Source organism: Myotis nattereri, assembly GCF_964212035.1.
Source record: "Myotis nattereri genome assembly, chromosome: 3".
Taxonomy (NCBI): domain Eukaryota; kingdom Metazoa; phylum Chordata; class Mammalia; order Chiroptera; family Vespertilionidae; genus Myotis; species Myotis nattereri.
The window spans coordinates 169,984,907-170,009,810 of NC_138077.1; the positions used below are offsets into that span (position 1 = coordinate 169,984,907).

General features: G+C 44.1%; 1 pseudogene across 1 annotated transcript; it reads left to right on the plus strand.

The window, feature by feature from the left end:
* The first annotated feature begins 22,954 nt into the window (after window positions 1-22,954).
* LOC308515177 (elongation factor 1-alpha 1-like) lies at window positions 22,955-24,547 on the plus strand (annotated as a pseudogene). The gene is made up of 2 exons: window positions 22,955-23,252; window positions 23,453-24,547. The product of its transcript is annotated as an elongation factor 1-alpha 1-like (transcript).
* Window positions 24,548-24,904: the final 357 nt, after the last annotated feature.

Genomic DNA, 24,904 nt, shown 5'->3' on the forward strand with positions numbered 1-24,904 from the left:
GCACAGTGTTGTACAACAGGTCTCTAGAACTCACTCATCTTGCACAACTGAAACTTTACGCCCATTGATTAGCAGTTCCCCGTGCCCCCTCCCCCCCCCCCCCATATACACACACTGGCCCCTGGCAACCACTAGTCCACCCTTTGATTCTATGAATTTGACTATTTCAGATATCCCATGTAAGTGGAAGCATGCAGTATTTGTCTTTCTCTCATGGACATCCTCATGGTTCATCCATGTTGCCACATGTTGCAGGATTTCCTTCTTTTTTAAGGCTGAACAGTATTTCTTCTTCTTTTTTAAAATGTATTTTTATTGATTTCAGAGAGTGAGAGGAAGGGAGAGATAGAAACATCAATGATGAGAGAGAATCATTGATGGGCTGTGGAATTGAGCCCACAACACAGGCATGTGTCCTTGACCGGAATCAAACCCGGGACCCTTCAGTCTGCAGGCCAACACTCTATCCACTGAGCCAAACCAACTAGGGCAAGGCGGAATAGTATTTCATTGTATGTATTACCCCTAATGTCTTATTTCAATTCCAAAACTATTTATTTTCCCCCATGCTAGATTTATAAAATCTCTTAACTACCCACTAAGGAAGTAATTACTTTTTAAAAATGTATTTTTATTTATTTTAGAGAGAGGAAGGGAGAGGAAGAGAGAGAGAAACATCAATGATGAGAGAGAATCATTGATCTGCTGCCTCCTGCATGACCCTTACTGGGGATCGAGCCTAAAACCTGGGTATGTGCCCTGATCAAGAATTGGACCACGACCTCCTGGTTCATGGGCAGACACTCAACCACTGAACCACACTTGTTGTTTATTTTTAAACAATAAGCAGATAGCTCAGTTGGCAATTCACGAAGTAGTGAACACTTGAAAAAGAAATACCCAGGCTTTCTGTAAGAGACTGGCATCTAACACTCAGGGACCTGGAAGACAAGTGAAGACAGCTTCCCCTGGAATGCTTTGCCACCAGGCTAGTCTAGCCAGTGATGGAAGTTTAAAATTCAGGCCTAAGGGTGAAATCAGGCAAAAGTGTGTTTCCCAGTAGTAAACTCACTTATGCACTCTTGCCCTTGGCATTATTCTCCAGATGTTTCTGAAACTTTAGGCAGAGGATTAGTGCCTCTACTTGAGGACAGCAGACTCCTCATTGAATTTCCAGCCTCTATTCAATTCACCTGCCTGTTGGCATCAGAATTCTCTTTCTAAGACACAGATCTGATCTTGTCACTGCTCTGCTCAAAAATTCTACACAGTTGCCATTTTCTACAGGATAAAGTACAGATTTCTTACTACGGGGAAAACAAGTGTATATTTTTAAATGCCTATATGCATCTGGCCAGATTGTATGTGTTTGAGTTTACAAGAGCTGCCATAATAAAAAAGTCATAGACTGGGTGATTTCAAAAACAAAAATTTACTTGCTCATAGGTCTGGAGCTGGAAGTTCAAGGTGTTGGCAGGGTTGGTTTCTCCTGAGGCTTCTCTTCCTGGCTTGCAGATGGCTGCCTTCTCACTGTGTCCTGACATGCTTCTTCCTTTGTGCACACATGTCCTTGGTGTCCCTTTGTGTATCCAATTTCCTCCCCTTATAAGGACACCAGTCAGATTGCAGTAGGGCCCACTCTAATGGCCTATTTTATCTTAATCACATTGTTAAAGGCCTTATCTCCAGTCACAATCTGAGGTCCTAGGGGTTAAGGTTTCAATATATAAATTTTGGGAGGGGACACAATTCCATCCATTACAATATGAGTGCACTAGATATGTTTTAAAACTATACATCTGGAAAGAGTTTGTTAAAGAGGTATTTTATTATAAATTAAATTATTTGGTTAATTCTATTTTTTAAAATCTTTATTGTTCAGATTATTACAGTTGTTCCTCTTTTCTCCCCCCACCCCCCCCCCCCCCGCCATAGCTCCCCTCCACCCGGTTCCCACCCCACCCTCTGCCCTTACCCGCCCCCCCTCCCCACTGTCCTCATCCATAGGTATACGATTTTTGTCCAGTCTCTTCCCGCACCCCCCACACCCCTTTCCCCCCGAGAATAGTCAGTCCACTCCCTTTCTATGCCTCTGATTCTATTATATTCACCAGTTTATTCTGTTCTTCAGATTTTTTATTCACTTGATTTTTAGATTCACTTCATAGATATGTACTTGTTGTTCATAATTTGTATCTTTACCTTTTTCTTCTTCTTCCTCTTCTTAAAGAATACCTTTCAGCATTTCATATAATACTGGTTTGGTGGTGATGAACTCCTTTAGCTTTTTCTTATATGTGAAGCTCTTTATCTGACCTTCAATTCTGAATGATAGCTTTGCTGGGTAGAGTAATCTTGGTTGTAGGTTCTTGGCATTCATCACTTTGAATATTTCTTGCCATTCCCTTCTGGCCTGCAAAGTTTCTGTTGAGAAATCAGCTGACAGTCGTATGGGTATTCCCTTGTAGGTAACTGAGTTTCTTTCTCTTGCTGCTTTTAAGATTCTCTCTTTGTCTTTTGCTCTTGGCATTTTAATTATGATGTGTTTTGGTGTGGTCCTCTTTGGATTCCTTTTGTTTGGGGTTCTCTACGCTTCCTGGACTTGTAAGTCTATTTCTTTCACCAGGTAGGGGAAGTTTTCTGTCATTTCTTCAAATAGGTTTTCAATATCGTGCTCTCTCTTTTCTTCTGGCACCCTCATAATTCGGATGTTGGTTCGCTTGAAGTTGTCACAGAGGCTCATTACACTATCTTCATATTTTTGGATTCTTTTTTCTTTTTGCTTTTCCGGTTGGGTGTTTTTTACTTCTTCATATTTCAAATCTTTGACTTGACTCTTTCGATCCTCTAGTCTGCTGTTGGATCTCTGTATAATATTCTTTATTTCAGTCAGTGTATGCTTAATTTCTAGTTGGTCCTTTTTCATAACCTCGAGGGTCTCTCTAGATTTCTTGAGGGTCTCACTAAATTTATCGGCGGTTTCTAGAAAATTCTTGAAAAACCTTATAACTGTGGTTTTGAACTCTATATCCAGTAGTTTGTTTTCCTCCATTTCTGTCATTTGTGACCTGTTTCTTTGTCTCTGCATTTTTTATGCTTCCCTGTGTTGGTAGAGTGGCTTTCTGTGCTAGGTGTCCTATAGGGCCCAGTGGCTCAGCCTCCCCAATTACCTGAGGTGGACACTCTTGGTGCACCCCTTTGTGGGCTGTGTGCACAAGTCTTGTTGTAGTTAAGCCTTGATTGTAGTTGGTATCACTGGGAGGAATTGACCTCCAGGCCAATTGGCTATGAGAATCAGCTGTGTCTTCGGTGGGAGAACTTCTGTGCTGGATACACACTTATGGGGCAAGACTTGCTTCAGTGGGGCTTCGGTGCTCACAGAGTCTGCCCGAGTGTGTCCCTTATGGATCTGAGGAGTTGTAATCTGGATGATCCCACTCTGACCACTGGGTACACTGGCACTTGGATCTCTAAGGAGGTGCTAATTTAGCCTCTTCCTGAGGCTACCCAGCAGGAGCTACAGAGAGATCTGCAGATTCCTGTTCTTTGTTTGGGATTTGGAGGTGCCCAGATGAGGCCCAGCTGTGAAGCAATGCAAGCTGCTGTGGGTTCTTGGGCCTTCTTTTGGATGTTCTGGGTCTCTCTGACCCAGCTGCAGTTTGTTAGGTAATTTTAGATTGCAAAGGGCCAGGCCATTCATATACAAAAGCCTCTGTGCACAGCTTGGGCGGGGTGGGGTCTCAGGGATCAACAGGGCGGAGTAAACAGCTATGGCTGCTCCTCAGTCCTGCCCTAAGAGGTCCTGGGTCTCAGTGTCCCATGGTAATCGCTGGAAGCACCTCTGAGAGAAAGCCGCCCTCGAGTTCCTCCCGCTGCCAGACAGTCCAGTTTCTCCCTGTATGAGTCTGGGTCCCCAGAGACTCACCTGGAATTGGAGCTCAGGGCCTTCGGGAGCTTGTGTCTCCCTCCCAATTGAAAAAGACAACCGTCCTCAGGTGCCGGCCCCTTTCCGCGTGCACTGGAGCCTCCGTACCTCTGCACTTTACTTCCGCACTTCCTCTGAGTCTCAGTGTGCTTTTCTCTTTCCTTCTAGTTGTAGAATTTCCACTCAGCCAGCCTTCCTGTAGTTCTGGATGATGTCTGTTTTGTCTTTTAGTTGTATTTTTGAAGTGGTTGTGCGAGGCAGCAATTTCAGGTGTTTACCTATGACGCCATCTTGGTTTCTCTCCCTATTTGGTTAATTCTTATATTTCAGATGTAAATTCTCTTTGATGGGAAGACTAAGAATTTGATATTACTAAAAGTGTCACTGGCTTGAGATGGACATTACGAACTGCCATAGTAGAACTCCCAGAATTATGGCTGCTACTAGTTCTCAGTGTTTCTAGGTTCATTCTTAACAAGATTGTGACCTAAAAATCCATCTTATTTAACTTTGTATCCCCAGCTCAACATCTAACAAGCATTCAATTGTTGCTTTTATTTAATGCATTAAAATCAACCACCCGAAAGCCCTGTCCCTTCCATACCCTGTTTTCAGTCTCACTGAAAACTATTCTCTTCCCCAAGCATATCTCTTACTTTTTTATGTGTCTTTACACATGGTGTTGTCTCATCCTTGACTGTCCCTTCCCCCAAAGTCATTGAAACCTGATGTATATCGCAGATAAACACTCCCCCCTTTATCCTCTCAATTCACCATGTATGCCTTACTACATTACTAACAGAGTGTTTTTTTTTAATATACTTTTTTTTATTGATTTCAGAGAGGAAGGGAGAGGGAGAGAGAGATAGAAACATCAATGATGAGCTCAGCTGGAAGTTAGCTGATGGCTAAGTGGTTGAGCATTGACCTATGAACCAGGAGGTTCAATTCCTGGTCAGGGCACTTGCCTGATTTGCAGGTTTGATCCCCAGTAGGCAGCCGATCAATGATTCTCTCTCATCATTGGTGTTTCTATCTCTCTCTCCCTCTCCCTTTCTCTCTGAAATCAATGGAAAGAAAGAAAGAAAGAGAGAGGGTGTGGTGGGAGGAAGGGAAGGAGGAAGGAAGGAGAGAATCACTGATCGGCTGTCTCCTGCACACCCCCTAGGGCAGTGGTCAACAAACGCATTAGTCAACAGAGCCAAATATCAACAGTATAACGATTGAAATTTCTTTTCTTTTTTTTTTTAATTAAATCTTTATTGTTCAGATTATTACATTTGTTCCTCTTTTTTTTCCCCCCATAACTCCCCTCCTTCCAGTCCCCCCCCCCCACCCTCCGCCCTCACTCCCCACCCGCTGTCCTCATCCATAGGTGCACGATTTTTGTCCAGTCTCTTCCCGCATCTACTACACCCCTTCCCCCCCCAAGAATAGTCAGTCCATTCCCTTTCTATGTCCCTGATTCTACTATGATCACCAGATTATTTATTCACTTGATTCTTAGATTCACTTGTTGATAGATGCATGTTTGTTGTTCATAATTTGTATCTTTACCTTTTTCTTCTTCTTCCTCTTCTTAAAGGATACCTTTCAGCATTTTATATAATACTGGTTTGGTGGTGATGAACTCCTTTAGCTTTTCCTTATCTGTGAAGCTCTTTATCTGACCTTCAGTTCTGAATGATAGCTTTGCTGGATAAAGTAATCTTGGTTGTAGGTTCTTGCTATTCATCAATTTGAATATTTCTTGCCATTCCCTTCTGGCCTGCAAAGTTTCTGTTGAGAAATCAGCTGACAGTCGTATGGGTATTCCCTTGTAGGTAACTGAGTTTCTTTCTCTTGCTGCTTTTAAGATTCTCTCTTTGTCTTTTGCTCTTGGCATTTTAATTATGATGTATCTTGGTGTGGTCCTCTTCAGGTTCCTTTTGTTTGGGGTTCTCTATGCTTCCTGGACCTGTAAGTCTATTTCTTTCACCAGGTGGGGGAAGTTTTCTGTCATTATTTCTTCAAATAGGTTTTCAATATCTTGCTCTCTCTCATCTTCTGGCACCCCTATAATTCTGATGTTGGTACACTTGAAGCTGTCCCAGAGGCTCCTTACACTATCTTCATATTTTTGGATTCTTTTTTCATTTTGCTTTTCTGGTTGGGTGTTTTTTGCTTCCTCGCATTTCAAATCATTGACTTGATTCTTGCGCTCCTCTGGTCTGCTGTCGGGAGTCTGTATAGTATTCGTTATTTCAGTCCTTGTATGCTTAATTTCTAGTTGGTTCTTTATCATAACATCGAGGGTCTCATTAGATTTCTTGAGGATCTCACTACATTTATCGACGGCTTCTAGACAGTTCTTAAGAGACCTTAAAAGTGTGGTTCTGAACTCAATATCCTCCATTGACAGTTTTGTCCTGTTTCTTTGTCTCCGCATTTTTTATGCTTTCTTGGTGCACCCCCTAGTGGTCTTTGTGCGCAGTCTTGTTGTAGTTAAGCCTTGATTGTTGTCGGCAATACTGGGGGTGATTTGACCTCCAGGCTAACTGGCTATGAGAGTCCGCTGTGTCTGCAGTGGGAGAGCTTCTGTGCTGGATATCTAGGGCAGTGCTAATCTAGCGTTTGCCTGAGGCTATCCGGCAAATGGCTCTGTGCAGGGCTTGGGCAGGGCGGGTCCCTGGGGATCTACAGGGCGGGCCGGAGCGAGCAGTTATGGCTGCTCTCAGCTCCGTCCCTAGGGGCTCTGCCTCACAGAGTCCCAGCAACCGCTGCAAACCTCGGAGAGAAAGCTGCCTTCGAGTTCCGACCGAAGCCAGACAGTCCCGCTTCTCCCGTTTGAGTCTGGGTCCCTAGAGACTCGCCCGGATCTGGAGCTCAGAGTCTGAAACTCCCTCCCGATTGAAAACAACAACTGCGCCCTCCGCCTCCAGCCCACTCCACGTGCACTCCGCACCTTAGTATTTCACTTCAGCACTGCGCCTCCTCTGAGTCTGGGTATGATATTCTCTTTCCTCCTCGTTGTAGAATTTCCACTCAGCCAGCCTTCCTATGGTTCTGGATGATGTCCGTTCCGTCTTTTAGTTGTTTTTTGAAGTGGTTGTTCGAGGCAGCAGTCTCCGGAGTTAACCTATGCCTCCATCTTGGTTTCTCCCTTGCTTATATCTGAAATTTCTTTTGAGAGCCAAATTTTTTAAACTTAAACTATATAGGTAGGTACATTGTTATTAACTTAATTAGGGTACTCCTAAGGCTTAGGAAGAGCCACACTCAAGGGGCCAAAGAGCTGCACGTGGCTCACCAGCCGCAGTTTGCCGACCACGGCCCTAGGGGGATCGAGCCCAAAACCTGGGCATGTGCCCTGACCGGGAATCCAACTGTGACCTCGTGGTTCATAACTCAATGCTCAACCACGGAGCCACACTGGCCAGGCTATCAGAATGTATTTTAACAGTCAGTTTCCCTCTCTCCCTCATTAGATTCTACATTCCTGAGGGAAGAAAAATGTTCCATACCTAGTAGGTACTTAGCTGGATGAGTCAAGCTGTGATTCTGTATGGTTGTAAGGGTGGCATTCATACACATGGATGGACCCAAGGAGTGAGTTTGCCTTCACCTGTGGTTTTCCCAGACTCAAGATCTCAAGCCAAATACAGGAAAGAAGTCCTTTTATCATGAGGCCCCCGAACCCTCAGATATACCCTCAGAGAGTGCCCAAACCCAATACAGCTTTGGAAGTTGACTACTCCACTCCCCAAGCCCACTCCCCTCTCTCCAAGTCACTGGCATCTGACCCTAGCAGTAGGAACCTGTCAATCCAGGTCTCCAGCTGCAATAGAAAATAAACAAGAATGGTCTCTCTTTGGCAAATGTATGTGACACTTGATCGGGGGGGGAGGCAGATATTTCATTATGTACTTGACTGGGAGAGAAAACACAAAAGTGCTAATAATTATCTCTGAAAGGTGATACTGTGGATGATTTTTATTTATTCTGTAGAATAGGTTGCATTGTCTAAATTTCTACAAAGAGAATATTTGACTTGTATAATTGAAAATAAAGACACGCGTTATGAAGAAAATAAAGCCCCATCATAGCACTCTAGGGACCATAAAATTCAATTGCTTAAAAATGTGGGGTCTTGTTATTTTGAGATTATTGAAATGACTAAGGCAAGCCAGAGCAGCCAGCCAGGGGAATTTTGGGTTGTTGATTGCCATCCACATCTGTCTCTGCCTGGTTGTGGTTTGGCACCCCAACTCCCCAATCAGCTCTGCTCTGAGCCCGAACAGGGGCTGCACCTAGGATTGGGCCTGCCCTCTGCCACCCAGGAGCAGGCCTAAGCCAGCAGGTCATTATCTCTCGAGGGGTCTCAGACTGCGAGAGGGCACAGGCCGGGCTGAGGGGACCCCCTCCCCACTGAGTGCACAAATTTTTGTGCACTGGGCCTCTAGTATATATTATATAATAAAAGACAAAATGGTAATTGACCGTACCTTCACTACACTTCCCATTGGCTAATCAGCAGGATATACAAATTAACTGTCAACCAAGATGGCAGCCGGCAGCCATGCAGCTGAAAGGAGCAGGAGGCTTGCTTGCGAATTCCTGAATAACAGAGTTGATTTTTTTTATTGTCCTTAGCATTCCAGTTGTTGGGTTTTGACCTTGAAATGACAGATGATCAGCAGACCTAATAATGACAGTAATAACCAACATCCAGGAATAATAGAACTTAAGCCACTGCCATATTCAAGCCAAGAATAGCAATGAGCCTCTACCCGTACATAAAGCCTTGGCTCACTCATTGTACCTGTAACCTAAGAAGCCACAGCCAGCAACTTCTGAGAGGAGAACCAGGAACACGACAGAGGAGCCAGTATTTTCTAGCATCACAGTGGGGTTGTCTCTGTTCTAAGAAATTCTAAAAGAATTGGTTGCCACCCTTGGGGAGTTCACAGGGAGGCAGAGGTTGGGCCTGATATTAGTTTTCTGAATCACTTATAAAAGGGTCAGAATTGTATCTTTGTATCTTTGTCACAGATGTATCCAAGCATACCAGCCCTCTGGCAGATATATATCTGTTCTCTAGGCTATGTGGAAGTCCAGTGCCCCAAGATTTATTGGGGATCCTCCTAAGAGAGTGGCTAGAAGTCTTCCTTCCATGGCTCACTCAGCCTCTCCACCACCAGCTTGATCCCTCTTGACCCGCAACCCCCCCTCCCCCCGCCAATACACCACCAAGCCTCCTGAGACTGCTCTTTCTGCCCCTCTGCACCCCTGCATGCCACATTTTTCTTCCCCTTCATCTCCACAGTGGTACCAACACTAGGCTATTGTAAGTAACAGACACCTACTGACTGTGTAAGAGTAACAAAAGCAGGTACAAGACAGCACAAACAGGAGTCAGCTAAAGAATTCTTTCAAATCCTATATAATAAAAGGTTAATATGCAAATTGTCCCCTAGACCAGGAGTTCCACCAGGGGGCGGGGCCATCCAGCCAACCACCCACAGCCCCTCCCCTCAGCCGGCCCAGCCCCTGATCAGCCCCCCAACCCCAATCAGGGCGGGCTGGCCAGACCCACCCGTGGTGCACGAATTCATGCGCCAGGCCTCTAGTCAATAATAAAAAGACAACCTGGTTGTTTTTTTTAAATGGGGAAAAGCCTTGATTTCAAAACAGATATTTTAAAAAAGAAGGTTATGGATCACTAGCAAGCACACAAAACAGTATTCATTGGTGTTCACATAAATACCATGTCAATTCATATGACCATTTCTCACTGACTAGATTGACTAAATTTTATTTTATTTTTTAATTTAAATATATTTTTATTGATTTCAGAGAGGAGGGGAGAGGGAGAGGCAGATAGCAACATAAATCATGAGAGAGAATCATTTATCAGCTGCCTCCTGCAGGCTCCCTACTGGGGATTGAGCCCGCAACCTGGACATGTTCCCTGACTGGGAATTGAACCGTGGCCTCCAGGTTCATAAGACAATGCTCAACCTCTGAGCCATGCCAGCTGGGCCTGTTCTCTATCTTAATTATCATGGTGGTCACAAGGAGATAAACAATTGCCAAAACTCATTGAACTATACACCTAAGATATGTGCAATTTATTGTATATAAATTGTACTTTTAGAAAAATCCTAATGCCTACACCACACTGTAGTCCAATTCAGTCAGTCTCTGTGGGTAGAATCTAGGCACAAGTATTTTTTTAAAGCTCCCCAACAGGGGCCTCATCTTCCACAATGAAAAACTCCACCTTGGTGTTTCCATTTAAAAAAGAAAAAACAAAACAAAAAAACTTTATTTGGGGACGTCTCCACGCCGCACGCGCTTGTGTGCCTCGGGACATAAGTCAGCAGAGTCAGGGAGATCCGATCCGCTGTGGTGGTATCACAGTGCTCATGTTCAAGCCCCTCCTATTTTACTTACTACAGGCCCCGAAGCGCAGGAGGACTGATGCTGTAATTCGGACATGCCCAGGAAAAGCCGGGAAATGCTTCCTTTCGGTGAAAAGATGAAAGTCCTCGACTTAATAAGGAAGGAAGAAAAGGGTGTGCTGTGGCTGCTGACATGTATGGAGCCTGTACCGGTGATATTTTTAGGGAAGAATATAGACTGCCATCCATCCCACTGTTGAGTGTTGACCTAGAACTACAGCTGGTATCACAGAATAGCAGTCATGGGCTTTGGAGTCAAATAAGGATTTACAAGGATTTCACCCCAGAACTGCCAGTGTCCATCTCTATGACCTCAAACAAATAACATCACTCTTTATATCTTAGTTTCTTCATATTTAAAATGGAAATAATAACTTGCAGGATTATTTTAAGAGCCGGAAATATTATAGGAAGCAGCAATGAAAATGGGAACCCCAAGAGCTTGAGGAACCCACAGCTTGAAGGTGACTTAGATGCCTGGGAATGGAGGAAAGAAGCACTTCAAAGGGATTGGGGCAGACCCAGAAGCAAAAGAAAGAAATGACCAGAGACAGAAACGATAAGATGGACAAAGAAAAGCAGGAGCAGAAAGGTTAAGAAAGTGGCAGACAGTGATAACAGAAAACCAGCAGAGGCAAAGGGACCTGGGTGGCAGCAAATCCTTCGACAGAGCAGTGCTGGGAGGACAGGCCTGAAGCTGCAACCAGCCTGCAGGGGGGGCTTGAGCCACACCCTCCTTAGCACCCCCTGCAGGCAGCACCGGGCCTGGTAAAGTGTCACATGTGGAAGTGACCTTGTTTCTCTTTTCATTAGAAAAAATAAAAGGCTCACTGTCATTACTTGTCCTCTGGGACTTGGTGCACCCCTCCTCCCACGGGTGCCCCATCTTCAACATTCGGGACAAAGGCTGCTACTTGAAGTGCCTTTTTGGCTCTTCTAGATAAGTTGTAAGTCCCTTCTCTCTGCTTCTGCACTTCTTCCCTTACACCTGTATTAAGACAGTGTACTCGTGTGTTTCCCCAGGATCCATCTGTGAACTTGTGGAGGGCAGGCCTTCTTCATGACCTCGCACACCCCATTCTCACCATGATGCTTAATGAAAGTGGTTGAGAAGGTAGGGAGAATCTTCTGAGATTTTGCAATTCTAATGGATCAGTACTTAAGATGATTAAGACAGGTATTCCAAGGACCCACTTAATTTTGAGTGTGCCAGACTCTGCTCTGGACAGTGGGGAACATTTCAAGTCTGTAATAAAGTTGATGATGACAATGGGTAACACTGGGTCAGGCCTGCCCTGGGCCAGGAGCTGTGCTATGAGCCTTACATTTACTGTTAGTTCATCCTCACAGCAAACTGCCCTCAAGGAAGGCAGATAAATACATTACTAATAAACAACAGATAAATGATAATACAATGCAGCAGGCAATATAGAAGCATGGGAACTAAGGACTGGGGCTGAGCAACTTAACTTCTTTGCACTTGGGGAGGTGTCTCTGTAATTTTTAAGTTATTTATTTGGAGACAAATAGTCCAAATAAACTGGGAAAGTCCCCCCCCCCACCACTACCCCCCCCCCCCCACAAGCCCCTATGGAGTGTTAGCCTTGCAAAAAGCAAATTAAAGCCCAGCAGTGTATTTTCTCCCACTGAAAAGCAAAAGCTCCGCATTACAGTCTCATTATTTAGGAAGGATTCATGAATTGCTTAAATGTGCAAATATTATTTATGATGTATATATTTAACTAGGGTGATAGTATTACTTCCCTTATTTCTCTGTTTATTATAGATTGGTATTAAGGCATGATGATAAAGTTCTTTGAATAAATCATTTCAATTGCCTGGTATAAAAAAACAACTTTATTTTTGTATCCTTTAAAGGAGCTAACTCAAACCAGAACCAAGTTAAAAAATAATAATTACTGTTTCTCCCACTCCATTCATCTTTTTTAAAAATATATTTTTGTTGATTTTAGAGGGGAAGGGAGAGGGAGAGAGAGATAGAAACATCAATGATGAGAGAGAATCATCAACCAGCTGCCTCCTGAACACAACACACTGGGGATTGAGCCTGCAACCCGGGCATGTGCCCTGACCAGGAATTGAACCATGACCTCTTGGTTCATAGGTAGATGCTCAACCACTGAGCCACACTGGTGGGGCCACATTTTTTAATGGATCTTCTACATTAATAAAAGACAAAGATGCTAATTGTCCATACCTTCGCTACACCCTAAGCCATGCACACCAGCCAATCAGAGTGACTATATGCAAATTAACCCAACCAAGATGGCGGCTGGCAGCCACAGAGCTGGAGCAAGCAGGAGGCTTGGTTGCCTGGGTGATGGAGGAAGCCAAGCTTCCCGCCTGCCCTCAGCCAGCTGTGGCCTCCACTCATGGCAACAAAGTTTCAGTTATAGAAGACAAATAAATCCCAGATACCTGCTTCCAGCCAGCCTCCACTGGGAGCTTGAGTGGCTGGGGGTTGTGCAAACAGCCATCAGCCCCTCACCCAGGCTGGCCACACCCTCATGGGGTGAGGGTCCCCGCTGGGGGACTTAGCCAGCCTGAAAATGGCCTTCAGCCCCTCACCCAGACTGGCCAGGCACCCCAGGGGGGATCCCCACCCTGAAGGGGTTGTGGCCAGCCTGAAAACAGCCATTAGCCCCTCACCCAGGCTGGCCAGGCACTCCTATATAATAAAAGGGTAATATGCAAATTGATCCTAACAGCAGAATGACTGGGAATGACTGGTCACTATGACACACACTGACCACCAGGGGGCAGATGCTCAATGCAGAAGCTGCCTCCTAGTGGTCAGTGCGCTCCCTCAGGGGGAGCTCTGCTCAGCCACAAGTCAGGCTGACTGCTGCCAGTACAGCGGTGGTGGTGGGAGCCTCTCCCGCCTCCTCAGCAGCGCTAAGGATGTCTGACTGCAGCTTAGGCCTGCTCCCCACTGGCAAGTGGACATCCCCCGAGGGCTCCCAGGCTGCCAGAGGGATGTCTGACTGCCAGCTTAGGCCCAATCCCCCAGGGAGCAGGCTTAAGCCAGAAGGTGGTCATCCCCTGAGGGGTCTCAGACTGCGAGAGGGCACAGGCCGGGCTGAGGGACCCCCCCACCCCAGTGCACAAATTTTTGTGCACCAGGCCTCTAGTTGACAATAAAAAAGGAAAGAAGAGAACTCACATTTATTGAGCATTCACCATGTGCCAGGCACTATATACTTTATACTAATAATCTAATCTTTGGAACAATCTTTTTGGTAATTATTATCTCCATTCTGGAAAAGAAGTCAAGTCCAAAAAGGTAGGTAATGTACTAGAAAATATTTTTCCTTTAGTTCTGGGAATTTTTAAATTATTTCTTTAAAATTTCTGCTACTCCTATTATTTGGAATACCAGACTTCTTGGATTGATCCTTTTATTATTTTTCTATTGGCCATCTTTCTTCTGTTTTCTGGGAGATTTCCTCAATGTTATATCCCAATCCATTTACTATGTTGTTATGGTCCTTTTCTTTCTTCTTTTTTTTCTTTTTAAATATGTTTTTATTGATTTCAGAGAGGAAGGGAGAGGCGGAGAGAGATAGAAACATCAATAATAAGAGAGAATCATTGATCGGTTGCTTCCTGCATGCCCCTTACTAGGGATTAAGCCCACAATATGGGCATGTGCCCTGACTAGGAATTGAACCTTGATTTCCTGGTTCGTAGGTCGACACTCAAATCACTGAGCCATGCCAGCCGAGCATAATCCTTTTTCTTAAAAAAAAATAAAATAATGTAAAGACTGCTTTCATGTTCCCTGTTTTTTCTTTTTCTTTTAAAATGTTTTTGTTCTCTCAATTCTTTTTTTAAAAGATTTTAAAATTAACTTTTAGAGAGAGGAAAGAAGAGGAAGAGAAACATTGATATGAGAGCAAACCATCGATTGACTGCCTGCTGCATTGAACCAGCAATCTTTTGGTGCATGGGATGACGCTCAACCAATTAAGCCACACTGGTCAGGGTTGTGCCTGACACTTTTTGTGTGTTAAATATATTTTTATTTATTTCAGAGATGAAGGGAGAGAGAGAGAGCAATAGAAACATCAATGATGAAAGAGAATCATTGATGGGCTGCCTCCTACACACCCCTCACTGTGGACTGAGCCCACAACCCCGGCATGTGCCCTGACTGGGATCAAACCATGACCTCCTGGTTCATAGGGCAACACTCAACCACTGAGCCACACCAGTGGGCTTGCCTGACACTCTTGATCCTGAATTCTGGAGGCTGAGAAGTCCAAGATTAAGGTGCTGGCAGATTCAGTGTCTATGAAGGTCTGCTTATTAGCTCTTAGGTTGTTATCTTCTAGCTGTGTCCTCATATGGCAGAAGGGCACCAAATTTTTTTTATTAATGGATGGCAGAGAATAAAATTCAAGTTTTTTGGCTTGTAAGGTTTTGTATTATGCTCACACAGACACTTTTTAGAATATCTGACACATAATAATTTGAAAAAAATCAAGCTTTGATTCTTAGCTGCTCTAAGGCATCAGCTTTTGCATTGTTTGTTCTGTGAAGATCACACCGTTAAGATCTGGGATTTCTTGTCCTGCCACACATAAGGAGCATTGTGATTTGGCAAGCAGTATGTGGCTTTCACCACAGTGAGTCTGAGATTTCATATCTCAGCTGATCATTGTGAGGCAGACTATTTTCTCATAGAAACAGCATTATCATTGGTGGTTGCATTCTTGAGCTATGTTCTCAGCACCAAATAAATAAAAGGGACAAGCAGTGATAAAAACAAACATAAACCTTCATAATCATTTTGAACAATCAAACTGTGCTTTCCAGGATATAAAATGATCACAATCTTTTCAAAGGTCCCTATGGTGTTCTCATAAACTGTACACACAACATATATGTAACATACAAGTCTAGGTTATAATAAGATAAATCCACAATTAATAACCTAGCCATAACATATATTAATTACACACTTAAATAATTATTTTGCTGATATTTTCAGAATTTTAGAAGGGTTTTAAAACATGGTTTAAATGAATCATAGCTCTGCAAATTTTCAGTTACCAAACAGGCTTATATCTACAAGCTTTTGTACACATCTTGATAGAGGGATGGAAGGAGCAGATGAAAACATGTGTACAAGATGAATGTCAATAAAAGACATTGCAACAAATACTTATTGAGTCATGCACTGCATTACACATTCTACTTGTGTTATTTTATTTAATTCTCACAACTTTATAAAGAAGGCACTATTATGATAATTTTTAGATGAAAAAATTAAGGTTCAGAGAAATTATATAACTTGTCTAAGGATGCAGAGTTAAGAAATGACAAGATGAAGATAAAGGCCAAGCCATTGTCTAAAGCCCTTGCTTTCCCAAATAATGATGACTCACTTTCCGGGGCACATACTCTGTGCTGGGCACTGTTCTAAGCACATTGTTTAACCATTTAATCCTTTCAACAGTCTTATAAGCCCTCCCGGTGTGGCTGTGGTTGAGTATCTACCTATGCACCATGAGGTCACTGATTCAATTCCCTGTCAGGGCACATGCCCAGGTTGTGGGCTCCATCCCCAGGAGGGGCTGTGTAGGAGGCAGTCGAGATGTTTCTTATTTCTCTCTCCCTTCTCCCTTTCCCTTCCTCTCTCTCTAAAAATCAATAAAAATATATTTTAAGAACCAACAACAGTCTGATGAGTTGGGTACTCCATCAGCCTAATTTTATGCAGAGGAAAAGGAAGCACAGGTAAGTCCATGTGTATCTAGCTAAGCAACCATTTCTAAAGAATGTTAATTGCTGATCACAGGCAACCAAGGGGGAAGGTCTCCAATAGCATGCCACAGTGATCTGTTTCTGCCCTGAGCTTTTAGTTCAGACTTTTCTTGGATATAGACTGTGATCTACTGCCCAAATATGGGAAAGCATAAATATGGTAGGATACATTACACTGAATGGCAAACAAATGAGTATGTAAAAAGGGTCTCAGTAGTCTGAAATAATGAGCTGAATCTAACAAGATGTAACTGTAAGAGAACTAACCATAAAGTCCTAAGCAAGTTCATAAAATAGATCAATTGGAGGTTAAATAAATTAACAGTGATATGTGTAAAAGAGTTGTATAGAGTTTAAATGACAAAAAGTATGACTTGAGTAATGGATGATAATTGAGTGCTATCCCTAGATATTCACCCAACCCCTGCATGTGCAGTCACATGTGCACACACGCACACACACACATGCTGCATTTGGAAATTAAAAATAAGAATGCCTTTTCAGAGTAAAACTATAAAATAAGTATTGGATCAGAGCAGACAAAGATAGCATAAGTAGAGACAGAAAACTTACTGGCAAAGATTTTACTTTAAAATGTATTATCATATCTAAAAAGAAGAGTATGGCCCTAGCTGGTTTGGCTCAGTGGATAGAGCATCAGCCTGTGAACTGAAGGGTCCTGAGTTTGATTCTGGTCTAGGGGGCATGCAGGAGACAGCCAATCAATGATTCTCACTCATCAATGATGTTTCTATCTCTCTCCCATCTCTCTTCCTCTCTGAAATCAACAAAAATATATTAAATAAATAAATAAATAAATAAATAAATAAATAAATAAATAATAGAAGAGTATGGCCATCATAGGATGATTGGTCAACAACTGAAGCAAAGATATAGGCAAGTCACAGAGTAGAAAGTCAAAGGACCCTAGATGCATGAACACAAGCACTTGGCTCTTGTGATACGTATATCTTTGTATGGGAGATGAATGTGGAAAATTACCCTGGCTGGAGGTCAATGCTACTGTTAGCAAGACATTCCAGTCTTTAGGAGGAATTTAAGGACATGCTATTCTATCCCCAGAGAAGGAGTGTCTGACATTACCAAGAGTAAGGAATATTTGGGGGCTATGGTGTTGCATACTAGAGGGACTGAGAGGGTTAATTTAAATGCAGTAAGCAAATAATTAAAAAGTTATTGTGATTCTTAGGCAACATGATCTTGTATATAATTAATTGCAAAGGGAAACCTTGTACACTGTTGGTGGGAAAGCAAACTGTTATTACCACTATGGAAAACAGTATGGAGGTACCTCAAAAGATTAAAAATAGAACAATCATATGATCCAGCAATCCTACTTCTGGATATATATCCAAAGGAAACAAAATCATTATCTCAAAGAGTTATCTTTACTCTCATGTTCATTGCAACAGTATTCACAAGAGCCAAGATGTGAGAACCTGAGAACAACCTAAGTGTCCATCAGAGATGAATGGATAAAAAATGCCATATATATATATATATATCCTATATAATAAAGGGGTAATATGCAAATTGACCCTAATGGCAGAATGACCAGGAATGACTAGTCGCTATGACGCGCACTGATCACCAGGGCGCAGAGGCTCAATGCAGGAGCTGGCCCCTGGTGGTCAGTGCGCTCCCACAGGGAGAGCTCCAAGGATGTCCTACTGCGGCCATCAGTTGGGCATCCCCCAAAGGCTATTGGGCTGCCAGAGGGATGTCTAACTGCCAGCTTAGGCCCAATCCCCCCAGGGAGCAGGCCTAAACTGGCAGGTGGACATCCCCCTAGAGGTCCTGGACTGCGAGAGGGCACAGGCTGGGCTGACGGGACACCCCCCGCCCTGAGTGCACAAATTTTTGTGCACCAGGACTCTAATATATATATATATATAAATATATATATATATATATATATATGATGTATATATGTAGATATATGTATATATGTACATACTTAATGGAATATTATTTAGGCTTTAAAAAGAAGGAAATCCTGCCATTTGTGATAACAGAGATGAACCTGGATGGCATTGTGCTAAATAAAATAAGCCAGACAAAGACAATATTGCACAGTATCGCTTACAAGTAGAATTTTTAAAAAGATATAAACAGAGAGAAAAACTAAGATGGCGGCATAGATAAACACCAGGAAATTGCTGCCTCCCACAACAACTTCAAAAAAACAACATAAAGACAAAATGGACATCATCCAGAACTACAGGAAATTCTGAGTGGAAATTCTACAACTAGAAGGAAAGAAAAGCACACTGAGAGCCAGAGGAGCTGCGGAAGTAAAGTGCAGAGGTACGGAAGCTCTCCCGCACGCGGAAAGGGGCTGGTACCTGAGGATGCGGCTGTCTGTTTGAATCGGGAGGGAGTCACAACTCCTGGCTGCTCTGAACTCCGGTTCCCGGAAGTCTCTGGGGACCCAGGACTCATGCGGGGAGAAACTGGACTGTCTGGCAGGGGGCAGAACTCGGAACTTGAGGTCGGCTTTCCCTCAGAGGTGCTTGCAGCAATTACTGGGACACTGAGACGCACGGCCCCTTAGGGCAGGGCTGAGAATCCGCCATAGCAGCTTGCTCCGCCCTTTGATTCCCTGAGACCCCGCCCCACCCAGGCTGCGGCAGAGGCTTTTGCATATGAATGCCCTGGCCCTTTGCAACGTGAAAATTACCTAACTGCAGCTGGACCAGACAGACCCAGAACTTCCAAGAGAAGGCCCAAGGCCCCACAGCAGCTTGCATTGCTTCACAGCTGGGCCTCATCAGGGTACCTCCAAACTCCAAAAAAGGAAGGGAATCTGCAGTTTTCTTCGTAGCTCCTGCCGGGTAACCTCAGGCAGAGGCTAAATTAGCACCTCCTTAGATCCAAGAGCCAGTGTACCCGGTGGTCAGAGGGGGACCATCCAGATTACAACTCCTCAGATCCATAAGGGACACACTCAGGGTGCAGACTCAGTGAGCACCAAAACCCCACTGAAGCAAGTCTTGCCCCAGAAGGGTGTCTTCAGCACAGAAGTTCTCCCACTGCAGACACAGCTGATTCTCACTGCCAATTGGCCTAGAGGTCAATTCCTCCCAGTGATAACTACAACAATCAAGGCATAACTACAACAAGACTGTGCACAAAGCCCACAAGGGGGTGCACCAAGAGTGTCCACCTCAGGTAACCAAGGAGGCTGAGCCACTGGGCCCTACAGGACACCTAGCACACAAAACCACTCTACCAACACAGGGAAGCATAAAAAATGCGGAAACAAAGAAGCAGGTCACAAATGACAGAAATGGAGGAAAGCAAATGACTGGATATAGAGTTCAAGGCCACATTTATAAGGTTTTTCAAGAATTTTATGGAAACCGCCGATAAATTTAGTGAGACCCTCGATAAATCTAGTGAGACTCTCGAGGATATGAAAAAGGACCAACTAGAAATTAAGCATACACTGACTGAAATAAAGAATAATATACAGAGATCCAACAGCAGACAAGAGGATCCCAAGAATCAAGTCAAAGATTTGAAATACAAAGAAACAAAAAAGACCCAAACGAAAAAGTAAAAAGAAAAAAGATTCCAAAAATATGAAGATAGTGTAAGGAGCCTCTGGGACAACTTCAAGCGTACCAACATCAGAATTATAGGGATACCAGAAGAAGAGAGAGGGCAAGATATTGAAAACCTAATTGAAGAAGCCAGAACCGGTTTGGCTCAGTGGATAGAGTGTCGGCCTGCGGACTGAAAGGTCCCAGGTTCGAATCCGGTCAAGGGCATGTACCTGGGTTGCGGGCACATCCCCAGTAGGAGATGTGCAGGAGGCAGCTGATCGATGTTTCTCTCTCATCGATGTTTCTAACTCTCTATCTCTCTCCCTTCCTCTCTGTAAAAAATCAATAAAATATATTAAAAAAAAAAACCTTTAAAAAAAAAAAAAAAGAAAACCTATTTGAAGAAATAATGACAGAAAACTTCCCCCACCTGGTGAAAGAAATAGACTTACAAGTCCAGGAAGTGCAGAGAACCCCAAACAAAAGGAACCCAAAGAGGACCACACCAAGACACATCATAATTAAAATGCCAAGAGCAAAAGACAAAGAGAGAATCTTAAAAGCAGCAAGAGAAAGAAAGTCAGTTACCTACAAGGGAGTACCCATACGACTGTCAGCTGATTTCTCAACAGAAACCATGCAAGCCAGAAGAGAGTGGCAAGAAATATTCAAAGTGATGCATGCCAAGAACCTACAACCAAGATTACTTTATCCAGCAAAGCTATCATTCAGAATAGAAGGTCAGATAAAAAGCTTCACAGATAAGAAAATGCTAAAGGAGTTCATCACCACCAAACCAGCATTATATGAAATGCTGAAAGGTATTCTTTAAGAAGAGGAAGAAGAAAAAGGAACTCTTATCATTTGTCACAGCATGGATGGAACTGGAGAGCGGATAAATACCACATGATCTCACTCATTTGTGGAATATAATGAACAACATAAACTGATGAACAAGGACTGATCCAGAGATGGAGAGGCATTGATTGGACTGTTGGGCCTTGGAGGGAAGGTAGGGGAGGGTGGGGGTAAGGGGGAAAGATCAACCAAAGGACTTATATGCAAGCATATAGGCCTAACCAATGGACACGGACAACAGGGGGGTGAGGGTATGAGCGGGGGATGGGGGGGTAGAGGGTAACTTGGGGATAAGGACACATATGTAATATCTTAATCAATAAAAAATATATTTTTAAAAAAAGATATAAACAGCCGAAACCGGTTTGGCTCAGTGGTGGAGTGTCGGCCTGCGGACTGAAGGGTCCCAGGTTCGATTCCGGTCAGGGGCATGTACCTGGGTTGCGGGCATATCCCCAGTAGGAGATGTGCAGGAGGCAGCTGATCGATGTTTCTCTCTCATCGATGTTTCTAGCTCTCTATCTCTCTCCCTTCCTCTGTGTAAAAAATCAATAAAATATATTTAAAAAATAATAATAATAAAAATAAAAAATAAAATAAAAAAAAGATATAAACAGAGTATAAAAGTGGTTGCCAGGGGCTAGGGAATGAGGGGAATAGGGAGAGGCTCATAAAAGGGTACAAAGTTTCAGTTATAAAATGAATAAGATCTGAGGATGTAATTTTTAACATGGTGACTATAGTTGAAAATACTGTATTGTAAAACTGAAACTTGCTAAAACAATAGAACCTAAGTACTGTTAAAAAAATATGTCTTATTTGAGTTTTTAGATAGAGAGGAAGGGGAGGGAGAGAGAGAGAAACATTGGTCGGTTGCCTTCTGCATGCACCCAGATAGGGAACCAAACCTGCAACCTGGGTATCAACCAGGAATCAAACTGGTGATCTTTCAATGCTCAAATATATTAGCATTTATTAATTTACTAGAGGCATGGTGCACAAAAATTTGTGCACTCGGGTGTAGGGGGTCCCTCAGCCCAGCCTGTGCCCTTTCACAGTCTGGGACCCCTCAGGGGATGACCACTTGCTGACTTAGGCCTGCTCCCTGGGCGATTGGGCCTAAGATGGCAGTCAGACATCCCTCTGGCAGCCTGGGAGCCCTCGGGGGATGTCCACTTGCCAGTGGGGAGCAGGCCTAAGCTGCAGTCAGACATCCTTAGCACTGCTGAGGAGGCGGGAGAGGCTCCCACCACCACCACTGTACTGGCAACCATCAGCCTGGCTTGTGGCTGAGCAGAGCTCCCCCCGTGGGAGCGCACTAACCACTAGGAGGCAGCTTCTGCATTGAGCATCTACCCCCCGGTGGTCAGTGTGTGTTGTAGTGACCAGTCATTCCCAGTTGTTCTGCTGTTAGGGTCAGTTTGCATATTACCCTTTTACTATATAGGATAGAGGCCTGGTGCACGGGAGGGAGCCGGCTGGTTTGCCCTGAAGGGTGTTCCAGGTCAGGTTGGGGGTCCCCACTGGGGTGCCTGGCCAGCCTGATGATGGGCTGATGGCGGTTTGCAGCTGTTCACACCCCCTTCAGGGTGGGGGTCCCCACTGGGGTGCCTGGCCAATCTGGGTAAGGGACTGAGGGCCATTTTCAGGCTGGCGGGTGACTGAAGCTCCCAGTCTCTTTTCTTTTTCTTTTTTAATTCTGGAATTTATTTACCTTCTATAGCTGTCACTGGAGCTGAGAGCCGGCTCCAGCTCTGAGGCCGTGGCTGGCTGAAAGCGGTATCTGGGGTTTGTTTAGCTTCTATAATTGAAACTCTGTTGCCATCACTGGCGCTCTAAGGTCTGGGCCTGCTGCGGGCTGAAAGCAGGTGTCTGGGGTTCGTTTAGCTTCTATAATTGCAACATTGTTGCTTTCGGGCTCAGAGCCGGGCCACAGCAGGCGGGGAACCTTGGCTTCTTCCATCACTGGAGCAAGCAGGCCTCATGTTCGCTTCTGCTGCATCACTGCCAGCTGCCATCTTTGTTGGCAGTTAATTCGCATATCCTGCTGATTAGCCAATGGGAAGCATAGCGGAGGTATAGTTAATTACCATGTTTGTCTATTATTAGATAGGATTAATTAAATGTTATTTAATTAATGTTAAATCATAAAATATATTACAATTATATTTGTCTATTATATCTCAATATGGCTAAAAATGGCTTTAGTTGCAAAGAATCTACAAAAAAACTACTAGAACTAATAAGTGTGTTTAACAAGGTTGTAGGATACAAGATGAATATACATAAACAATTGTATTTTGTTTTTTCACAACATGTTTGCACAAGAACACAGGTGTTGTGAAAACCAACACTAAATCAAAGCCAAAATGGGAAAGGAAAAGACTCATGTCAACACTATTGTTATTGGGCACAAACCCATAGATTCTGGCAAGTCTGCCACTACTGGCCATCTGACCCACAAATGTGATGGAATTGACAAAAGAACCATTGGAAAACTTGAAAAGGAGGTTGCTGAGGTGGGGAAGGGCTCCTTCAAGTATGCGTGGGTCTTAGATAAACTGAGAGCTGAACGTGAGCGTGGGATCCCCATTGATATCTCCCTGTGGAAATTTGAGACCAGCAAGTATTATTTGACCATTATTTATGCCCCAGGACAGAGACTTCATAAAAAATGGAACAGACTGACGAATCTCAGAGGGAAGGTGGGGGTGGGATGGGGGAGAGATTAACCAAAAAATTTATATGCATATATGCATAATCCACAGACACAGATAGTAGTGTGGTGAAGACCTGGGAAGGGGGGTTGGTGCAGGGTAGAGAGAGCTAATGGTGGGGGGGGACATCTATAACACTTTCAACAATAGAGATAAATTTAAAAAACAACATTACAGGTACACCTCAGATTGACTCTGCTGTCCTGATTGTTGCTGCTGGTGTTGGTGAATTTGAAGCAAGCATCTCCAAGAATGGGCAGACCCTCTGTGAGCATGCCCTCCTGACTTACACACTGGGTGAGAAACAACTGACTGCTGGTGTTAACAAAATGGGTTCCACTGAGCTGCTCTACAGCCAGAAAGATACGAAGACATTGTTAAAGAAGTCAGCACCTACATCAAGAAAACTGGCTACAACCCTGACACAGTAGCATGTGTGCCATTTTCTGGTTGGAAGGGCAGTAACACGCTGAAGTCAAGTGCTAAGATGTCTTGGTTCAAGGGATGGAAAGTCACCTGTAAGGATGGCAATGCCAGTGGAACCAGCTGCTGGAAGCTCTGGATGGCATCCTGCAACCAACTCATCCACATGACAAGCCTCTACATCTACCCCTCCAGGATGTCTACAAAACTGGTGGTATTGGTACTGTCCCTGTGGACCGAGTGGAGACTGGTGTTCTCAAACCCGGCAGGTGGTCACCTTTGCTCCAGTCAATGTTACAACTGAAGTAAAATCTGTTGAAATGCACCATGAAGCTTTGAGTGAAGCTCTTCCTGGGGACAATGTGGGCTTCAACGTCAAGAATGTGTCTGTCAAAGATGTTTGCCATGGCAGTGTGCCTGGTGACAGCAAAAACTACCCACCAATGGAAGCAGCTGGCTTCACAGTTCAGGTGATTATCCTGAACCATCCAGGCCAAATCAGTGCTGGCTATGCACCTGTGCTGGGTTGTCACCCAGCTCACATTGCTTGCAAATTTGCTGAGCTGAAGGAGAAGACTGATCATCATTCTGGGAAAAAGTTGGAAGATGGCCTAAAGTTTTTGAAATCTGGTGATGCTGTCATCGTCAACATCATTTCTAGCAAGCCCAAGTGTATTGAGAGCTGCTCTATCCTCCTCTGGGCTGTTTTGCTGTTTGTGACTTGAGACAGTTGCTGTGGGTGTCATCAAAGCACTGGACAAGAGGGCAGCTGGAACTTGCAAAGTCACCAAGTTTTCCCAGAAAACTCAGAAGGCTAAATGAACATTATCCCTAATACCTGCCACCCCAGTCATAATCACTGGTGGAAGAATAGTCTCAGGACTGATTGTCTTAATTGGTCATTTAATTTTTGTTTGTTTTTTAATACTAGAGGCCCAGTGCACAAAAATTTGTGCACTGGGAGGGGTCCCTCAGCCCAGCCTATACCCTCTCACAGTCCGGGAGCCCTTGGGGGATGTCCAACTGATGGCTTAGGCCCTCCCCGACCCCCATTGACCCCCATTGCTGCCCCGCCACTGTCAGTGGCCTTCCTCTGTGGGAGGCAACCAGGGACACGCTGGTTGGTGAGTGGCCAGACCCACCCCCCATCACCCTCCCCCCGCTGCCAGTCACCACCCC